Genomic DNA, 10,305 nt, shown 5'->3' with positions numbered 1-10,305 from the left:
TATTTTATTTATATATCACTCTTTCTCCAACATCAAAGCATTATACAGATAAAAAAAAAATGAAGCTCAGCGCGTAGGGTACCAGTAAAACTGTAAGGCCAAGGCATTTATGTCCCATCCACAAGCGTACCAGATGAGGCAGCCATGTTGTGTGCAATAAGAAGGTTACACTGTGGGTGGTGAGCCATACAAGAACCCAAAGCGTATACGTGAAACCTGCCACTTGTGTAGTTGCATTATACAATCAATGGGAAGCTCCACATGAAGTACATCCTGGCTGAGGAGGAACTATCTGGGATGAACTGTGTAGATTGCTGCTGAAGTGAGAAATCAGTGGAGGTTCACATTGCAGGAAAAGCACATGGTAGGGCTAAAGTATGCATGAGTGGATGACTTGGGGCAGGGGCGTAACTAGAACTGTGTGGGCCCCATGGCAAAATTTTGAATGGGGTCCCCTTCCCCACCGTTCACTCTAGCAGGGAGCATCTAGACCAGTGGTCAGGGAACTCGGTCCTCATTACCCCACGCAGTGCATGTTTTGCAGGTCTCCTCACAGAATCACAAGTGAAATAATTAACTCCACCTGCGGACCTTATAATATGTGACTGAGTAGTTAGTACACCTGTGCACCTGCTGGGTTACCAGCAAAACATGTACTGTGTGGGGTAATGCGGACCGAGTTCGCTGACCACTGGTCTAGACTGACTTTTATTACCGAAGGAGAGAGAAATCATTCTCTCCCTTTTGGCCACAGCCTGTCCAACAGGTCTGAATCAGGCCCTGTGTTTCTTGCTTTGACGCTGTCCTATCCATTTAATTATAACAATGATTTCTACAGCCATCCACAGTGCAGGCGGGATGTACCCAGGCCAGTATACTTACCAGCAATCCCCCTCCGTGACCTAGCCCCCCCAGCATCAACCCCCCCCTCCTTCCCGTGCAAATGGCACTGTGTACTCAAAAGAAGTTTTAAGTTTTCAATGTTACACCCCCCACCTCCAGGTCCCCTGTCTGCTGAGGCCAGGTCTCCTGTTCGGTACCGCCGGTTCTTCTGTGCCGGGTGTCATCTGCCTTTTGTCTCTGGCTGCCGCCCGGGGGGGGGGCATGGGCTGGCAGCGGCACTGCTGGCAGGGGTAGCGGAGTGCAGGACTGCAGCAGTGCCACTTGTGGGTGAATTGGACTGGTGGTGGAGGGAGTGTGAGGCTACGGTGGCGCCGCTGGCAGAGAGAGCGCAGGGACTGCATTTAAAAAACTTCAAAGGGTGCAGGGGATTGCCAGCCGGGGCCCCCCCAACAGCTGGGCCCCATAGCAGTTGCATCTCCTGCACCTTCCATAGTTACGCCACTGACTTGGGGGCAGTCCAGAGATCCTCAGATGGAGGGGTGGGTAGTAGGCTTGGTCCTGGTGTTCTCTTGGCAGAGGTGTGGAGAGGCCACATAATAATCTGAGCTTTTTCTTGATGTCCAGCTGTTTTTTTTTTTTTTGGGGGGGGGGGTTAATTATTACATCTGAGTAGGTGGTTTACTTTGCAAATAACATAACAATAGTCATAACATTAACCGTGACATTAAAGGCAAAACAAAATATATTTCTAAATGGTCTTATCTATTATATGTCACCATTGTAATGATTTGTGAAGTAGCTTGATGATGGTACAGAAGTTGCTCAAGTAGAAGTAAAGCAACAGTTATACCCCTTTTACACCAAAATTCCTGGTCGGACCCTGGTCTTTGAACACAGGAGTTTCCAGGGTTGGACCCAGCTTCATACCCCATTTACACAGCACTGTGACCCAGGTCGGACCCAGGTCTGCGCCGTTTACACTGAACCTGGGTCAGCACTGCTTTTCCCTATGGATGACATTAAAAATGTCCATTTTAGGACTGATAAACTGCCAGCCAACCTTCCCTCAATGATTTAAAATAAAAATTAAAAGACATGACTAGTTAGCATTGAAGAATACTGGTTTGTTTATTTTGTAAAATATTTTTCAAAAAGTTTTATTCAGTGCTCAAGCCTACATAGCGGTATAAAAGTGCAGCATCTCCCATGTGCTCCCCCCCCCCAAAAAAAAATAATAATAATATAAATTATACTGCATCCAATTATTATTTGATATTCTACAAAAGGTACAGGGTTTGGACTGCTAAGAACTGGAGTCAAGAATTACTCTTTTAGATTGTTTGGTGCATCTAGAAAAACACGCGTCCAGACAGTCTTTTGCTGCTTTCACATTACAAACCTGCTTTCAACCCATTTTGTAAACGTTTCTTAAAACGGGTCTAAAGCCAGTTAAACCCCTTTCACATTACATGTTGTAACTGGTATATTACCATTTCAATACCGTTTTTGTAACATTCACATTCAACCCATTTCACCCATAGAAAACTGGCTGTCATTTTAAAGGGTGTGTATCGTTTTATCAACCATCGTTGGGTCGACATGGGTGAAGGTCAACAGGTGTCTAGGTCAACATGGGACAAGGTCGACATGGGGTTTTTCGCTGTTTTTTTACCCGAATGTCAACACAGTCAACATGGACACAGTTGGAAGTGAACCGCAGCCGCTCACAATGCTTCGGGCACACTATTTTATTCTCCCACCATGCCCTAGTGGATGGTAGGGCATGAAATACCGCCTGTCGGCACATGTCAGCTCAAAAACAGTGAAAAAACTCATGTCGATCTAATGCATGTGTCAACCTTGCCCCATGTTGACCTTGTCCCATGTCGACCTAGACACCTATGGACCTTCACCCATGTCGACCTAGAACCCTGTCGACCTTCTGCCATGTTGACCTAGACACCTGTCGACCTTACAGCATGTTGACCCAACAGTGTCGACCTAAGGACTGTTGACCAAATGATCCCAAAACCTGCACAGTATGCACTGGGTTAAAAAAGTCTCCTCTCTGCTCTTTACTTCCTGCCTGTGCCTAGAGAGATCACAAGGGAGATAGCCTATCACCCTCTGTGACTTGCTTATGACTTGTAAATACCGTTTCAGAGCCATTTACAATACAAATGGATTGGCTCTGAAACGGTAGGACACTGCTTTTAACCCATTTTGGATTACAGGTATTTTAAAAACGGTAAATTCTCTCTGGACCTTTCACATTACAGCTAGAAACGTTTTAAAGCCATTTAAAATCGGCAATTTACCGTGTTTTATCTGTAATGTGAAAGGGGTATTTGTCAGAAAAGGTTATCGCTACCATCAGTCCTGTGTAATGCCAACAGTAAAGCATGCTAAGACCATTCATGGGTGCTGTTGCTTATTGGCCAAGGGAGTGGGCTCACTCGCAATTTTGCCTGAGAACACAGCCATTAATAAAGAATGATACCAAAACATCCTCGAAGATCAACATCTCCCAACCATTCAACAGTTTGGTGAAGAAAGTGGCTCGAGGAACAAAACAAAGAAAGTTTGGTTCCATATACAGGAAACTTCTCAGACATTAATTCCACTGAGAACTTGTAGTCAATCCTCAAGAGGCAGGTGGACAAACAAATCCCCCCCCAAATTCTTACAAACTTGAAGCACTGATTAGGCAAGACTGGGCGGCCATCAGTCAGTATATGGTCCAGAGGTCAATTGACAGCATGCCAGGGTGAATTGAGGTCTTGAAAAAGAAAGTTCAACACTGCAAATATTGGGGGGAATTTAATAGGATGAAAGATTCGGAAGGTGAGAGATTTGGTAAGAAATCTCTGGATTTTTTTTTTTTTTTTAAGTGACAATCATTTACACTGCAAAACCAGTCTGATTTTGCAGTGTAAATGATTGCTGCTTAAAAAATGCAGAGATTTCTTACCAAATCTCTCATTTTCTGAATCTCTCATCCTATTAAATTTCACCCATTGACTGCAGTATTAGTATTTACTGTTCAAAGCATACTAATGTATGCCCAAAGAGTCTTCGAATAGAGCTATGTGGGCCAAAATGAAAACGAGTTGAAGCCTCTCGTGCTGTACAACCTGCACTTTATCCAAGGATGCTGTCCTGAGTTTGCATGCCTATGTCTGATTGACAGACATTGGCATTCCCTGGGAGGGATTCAGTATTGAATCCCGGCGGTCGGGATCCCGGCGTTCAGAATCCCGACGCCGGAATCCTGACAGCCGAAATGACGACAAGGGGGGGACGTGGATCGCCCCCCCTTGCGGGCTCGCTGCACTCGCCACGCAGCGGGCCCGGTGCCTCGCTGCGCTCGGCATACTAATTTATTCTCCCTCCAGGGGTGTCGTGGACACCCACGGAGGGAGAATGTGTCGGCATTTCGGCGGTCGGGATTCCGGCGTCGGGATTCTGAACGCCGGGATCCCGACCGCCGGGATTGTAACTGCATCCCCCTGGGAGGGGCGGCTAGCGTTTCTGGAAATGAGGGCATTTCGGGTGAGTGAGTAAGAGACATGGTTGCAATTTTCCTCTTTAAACTGCAATGTGATCTAATGCATTTGCTTTGCTTAAAGATGCCCTGACACGGTGCGATGAACTTCATGCTTTTATTACTAGATTGCATTGTATCTAGTACAAAAAGCATACAATGTGCTACAGCACCGTGCTTTTTGTACTAGATATGATGCAATCTGGCACTAAAAGCACGGGCTGCAGAGATTTTATGTGCTGTGCGATGGGATGTGCACGGGAGCGTGCATCTCATCGCACTGCCCTGTCGCCACGTGTATGTGCACCTTAAGGATCGCATATGCTAAGCTGTGAGCAGCTTATCATATGTAATTGTTACTGAATAAGACCTGTTGAGTTTTAGGAATCATATATCTCTCTTATCCCAATAATAATTATTGAGAGTGAAATATTATATAAAATATATTTATTATATCTTGTATTGATATAACATATATATTTGACATCTGCAATTATATTCTAATAGACTTAACAATACAATATGCAGAGTACTAATCAATCTAATTCCCAAAATATAAGAGTTCTAGACTTGTAATTTTAGCTCAGAAAGTCTGATATTTATTTACAGGCAAAACAGACCATTACAGAATACATTAACACAGTAATTTATGTATATGCTATTATATATATATTTATATACGCCTCCTTGCTTATATTACATAAAATGACATTAAAACAATTGACAGACTTAGACTGCTACGATACTGACATAAATTATATACTTACAAGTTACATGGTCATAGTGACCAGTGAATATCAATAGCTACCTGTAACCAACACTCCAGCCCATTCCTTCTCAGCCGTCCCTCTGATCTGAACTCACTACTAACTATCCATACCTCCCTTATATTACAAACTTCCCCCATTGGGTTTGCCTGTTCTCAGGGCATTATGGATATTCCCAGATGTCAAGTTTTATGGTTTTCCTGTTTGTTCAGATGTTCTAGCAGGTGGGCATGGTGGGACCTTGTGTTTGATGGCATTTTGACATTGTTTGTTCTCTTTGAAGCTCGCCTGGTTTATTCCACCTCTAGGGTGTGACTATAAACAGTTGTATCTTGTCCTGTAATATAACTAGACAATAGCAAGACATATACAGTCTGTGCTAAATAGTATTTCCTTAAATACCCGTTTGTCTTATTGTTCTGTTATTTGCATCCTGGGGTGTGAAGTACATTACTTTGTTTATACTTGGTTAATAAGTATTATGTAATTGGGGGAATCAACACATCTATATCTGCTAATTTAGCATGCCTTAGACATTTTGTTTCCTAAATGAATTCAGTTGCATTTGATATGTTGCAAAGTGGTCATTCATATTATTTAGTAAAACAAAAAGCTATACTAGTACAATGTCTAAACATTAAACTCTGATATCCTAATAATTAAACTATTCCTATTTTTATATACACATACATAATATATACTATGGTTAAAATCACATTACATTAATGATGGTATAAAACAATATCTATATGCCTATATGGTAACAGTCCCCCGCTTGTGACCATGATAAACTATTTTGATTGGTCACACAGTAAATTACCATACATTAACCATTGGTATAAAATATCCTTACTTAATTAACCTATTTTACCCTATAATAACTAAATTTGACCAGGGACAGAGGTTATTTATATTCAGTATTCATGAGGAAAATATTTTCATTGCTACAGACAGTTATATGCCACGCCACAGCTTGCCTTGTAGATCTTGTTTGGTCGATGAGTGAGGACACTTTCCTTGTACTGTTGCTCACAGTGATTTCCTGGCTGAGGGCTGTCACTTGTGTGGGTTGCAGTTCTTGGAGACACTTTACATTTGCAGTGTGGTGGCCGTAGAAGTAGAATTCTTCATAGACACTGTTGACTTGCTTGCAATGTTGATTTACGTGTATAAAGGGAATGTGTGGCCCTTGGAGTGCTGTGGTCTTGATAAATTTCTTCACCACAGTTTTGCAAAAACACGTGATAAGCCTCATTAATGCAGTCCTTAGCACGCTCGCTTTGTGCGTCCTTTACGATTATCGCTGTGATCGTGACAAGTGTCCTTGTGCGTCCTTTAAGATTATCGCGCTGCAATCATGATAAGTGTCCATGTCTCTCTTTAACCCCAACCTCGTTGTGTTGAACAAAACAGTTTGTGACATTGAATACAGCAGTTGAAACTTTAACCAAGTATTTTTGCTTTACTTGTTGATAAGAACCTTTATCTTCAGGCATTGGCAGGTAAATGTCTGGGGTAGATTCTAAAGGATCCACTCCATTTATACTACATTTCCTCACTGAATAATAATTTACCATTCAGTCTCTGATCTCTTACCTATCCTGTCCAATATACTATCTTATCTTAAACTAAAATAACCATACACCAGCTAAATCCAATAACTAACAATAATATTTTGATTTGACATATCTATGACAACATCCTATCAATACAACAAACGACTATGATTTTGCTTCAAACAAATATTAGATATCTGTTAAGAATGGGTTTGACTATATCTGATTCCTTCCAGTGTTGTGTGATATGCAGCCATGTGCATATACAATAACTACAATATTCCATCTATGCTATTATTCATTCTCTTAGACTTGGTTAAGTCTGTATTAAGAGATTGGTCCATCTCAACAACTAACAAAACGTTTTTCTTTTCCAATTTGATGTAGGGCATACCATTCTTTGTCTGATATTTAAATTAGTTTGAAGCTTTTTAAGAAGGAAGCGTATATATAATCAGCATATACTCATAAGAAGAATATGAAGAAAAAATAAAATATTTACAAGGTATATACAATGACATAAGAATGAAGATCATATGTGTGAATTGATCGGCAATTAAAAAAAAAACTATGTACAAAAGGATTCTGCATACTTGGTGGTTAGAATGATGCACACTGTAAATGGAATGTGCATGTGTCACAGTGTCCTGACAAACTAACAAACAATGATTGCTGTAGTGAGGGGGTTAATGAACTTCTCCTGAAGAAGAGAAAAGGGGATTTTGTCCATGTGTCCAGAAAACAAATAATAGTTGCTGTAGTTAAACCTTTTCCTTCTCTGAAGGACTGAAGAAAGAAAAAGAAACTAATAAAAAAAAAAGTCCTTTGATTTTTGTCCATGTGACAGTTTTTGGATTCACCTTAGGTCACAGATACTGACTGTGCAGGAGACTGGCTCTTTGCATAATTGCAGCAATAAAAGGGTTAGTAGAGGTTGTTGTTGCGACTTGGGGCTTTCTTTAAAACTTTGCGTCCATCAGGCTGCTGTGCAGGGCTAAAATTGAAACAAAAAGAAATACAATTACTATTATTGCTGTTTACAAACTGGTGTGACAATGCTGCTATATCTTTTGTGCTATCTACTGGTCCAACATTGCTGGCCATGTTTTCTGGTTTGTACCATTTCTCTCCTCTATGCTGCCAGATGCAGACTTTCCATAACTATGGTTTTTAAGGATAACTAGCAATGGTTGCTGGTCCGTGGCAGTCTTTACTTTCTGTAGTTTTGTGTGTCATTGACAGCACAAACTCTGCTGCATATATGATGCTGGGCAAATTTAACTTGGAAAACTGGGCTGGTTTAACATGTGAGATCCTCTCAAAGCAAACAATGGCTACATTGGGTTTTACAAGTAAAATAAGTGATACCACCGTCTGACTTGTGTTTGCACTCCCTGAAGTGGTCTGAATCCAGCACTTCTCCATCTGCAGTGCTTGCTGTTCAGTGCGACTCTTCAGCCTTGGAGAATTTTGCCAGCCCTGGAAAATACTCTTGTGGGGAGAGAAACTTGTTAATCCGTGCCAGATACCTTTTGCAGGTTTCAGGAGGGCTTTCTGCCTGTCCAGATCTATAACAAAATTGTTAGGTTTCCAGGGTACAAAAACATATTCATCCTGGTGACACTTTGTATCATTGCTGAAACTTGGTGTGGTGTTTCTAGATTGACACTTTGCATTTGGTCTCTCTGAGAGACTGCAAACATTTGCTCCACCACTAGATGTCTCTAACTGCTGTGTGGGGGTTACAGAGATGGTGGAACCTTTTGTGTGATCATGCATGCTCAAATTCATGCCATTGCTCAGCTCAAACATATTTGTGGCTGAATACATTTGCTCATTTAATTCTGTGACAACTTTACCTACAATTGGAGTGTGTGTATACAAGGTTATTGTCTGTTCCCCTTTCCCTGAGGGCAACACAATTTCTTTTGTCACAATAGGGACTATGAGAGTGGATTCTGCAGAATCACTCTCCTTCTCATTGTACTGATCTCCCCCCTTAATCAAAACGATATTACTTTCTTCCTCTATTACAGAGCCCTGATTAGCATCTGTGACCATTTCAGACTTTGTAGTCTGTTTGTGAATGAGCCCCTCTGTGGTCTCATCCCTGCTCCTAACACCTTTGCTGGGTGCTTCTGTGATCCCTTCATGAGAGATCTGGGCAGTTTGTTCACAATCTGCCAGAACATTTACTTTTGTCTCAGAATTCTTCTGAGTGCACTTCTTAACCTTTAGGGATTTTAAGAAGGAATGCACCTTTGCATTCATTTTCAGGCATGCCCTCTTGAGGCATGAACCTGATTTATCTATAGATCCTAAAGTAACAGTTTTGGGCATTTTCCTGAATGCTACTGCAACTTTATGTGAATTCAGCATTGCACACGTTTTGCAATGCTATATTTATATTTTGTACACAAGATATCCTCCCAATGAGAGTGTCCGGATTCTCAAAGTTAACTCTAATATCTGGTACTAATTATCATTTATTTGGAAATGCTCATTTCCATTCTATTTTATTCTAGGCCTTACAATTATCATGTGCCTATTTAGTAACATACCCCACTGTGATCTTGCAATGTGTCAGCAGGCTAACCAACCCTTGTGCTGAGCCTAGTAAATATAGTATTAGTTAAAAATATTGCTGAATGATGCCATATATCAATATCTAAGCGTGCACTCCCAGATAATTGTAACAATGGAATATCAGTTCTGTTTCACCAATACGCTATTCTAGGTCTACAAACAATGCAAGATAAAAATACACAATAGTATTACGTTTTCCTAGATACATCCTCACTGTGATTCTGTAGGTTAGGTAGCCAGCTTCACGCATCTGCTACTCCTTATAAATATTATAATCATACAATCAGATACCAAAATGTACAAGTCCCGTCCGTGGTCGCCATTGTTGAGTTTTAGGAATCATATATCTCTCTTATCCCAATAATAATTATTGAGAGTGAAATATTATATAAAATATATTTATTATATCTTGTATTGATATAACATATATATTTGACATCTGCAATTATATTCTAATAGACTTAACAATACAATATGCAGAGTACTAATCAATCTAATTCCCAAAATATAAGAGTTCTAGACTTGTAATTTTAGCTCAGAAAGTCTGATATTTATTTACAGGCAAAACAGACCATTACAGAATACATTAACACAGTAATTTATGTATATGCTATTATATATATATTTATATACGCCTCCTTGCTTATATTACATAAAATGACATTAAAACAATTGACAGACTTAGACTGCTACGATACTGACATAAATTATATACTTACAAGTTACATGGTCATAGTGACCAGTGAATATCAATAGCTACCTGTAACCAACACTCCAGCCCATTCCTTCTCAGCCGTCCCTCTGATCTGAACTCACTACTAACTATCCATACCTCCCTTATATTACAAACTTCCCCCATTGGGTTTGCCTGTTCTCAGGGCATTATGGATATTCCCAGATGTCAAGTTTTATGGTTTTCCTGTTTGTTCAGATGTTCTAGCAGGTGGGCATGGTGGGACCTTGTGTTTGATGGCATTTTGACATTGTTTGTTCTCTTTGAAGCTCGCCT

The sequence above is a fragment of the Crinia signifera genome, chromosome 2, assembly GCF_055691185.1.
Source record: "Crinia signifera chromosome 2, ASM5569118v1, whole genome shotgun sequence".
NCBI lineage: Eukaryota > Metazoa > Chordata > Amphibia > Anura > Myobatrachidae > Crinia > Crinia signifera.
The sequence above is the reverse complement of the archived record's forward strand: the minus strand, read 5'-3'. Positions refer to the sequence as shown.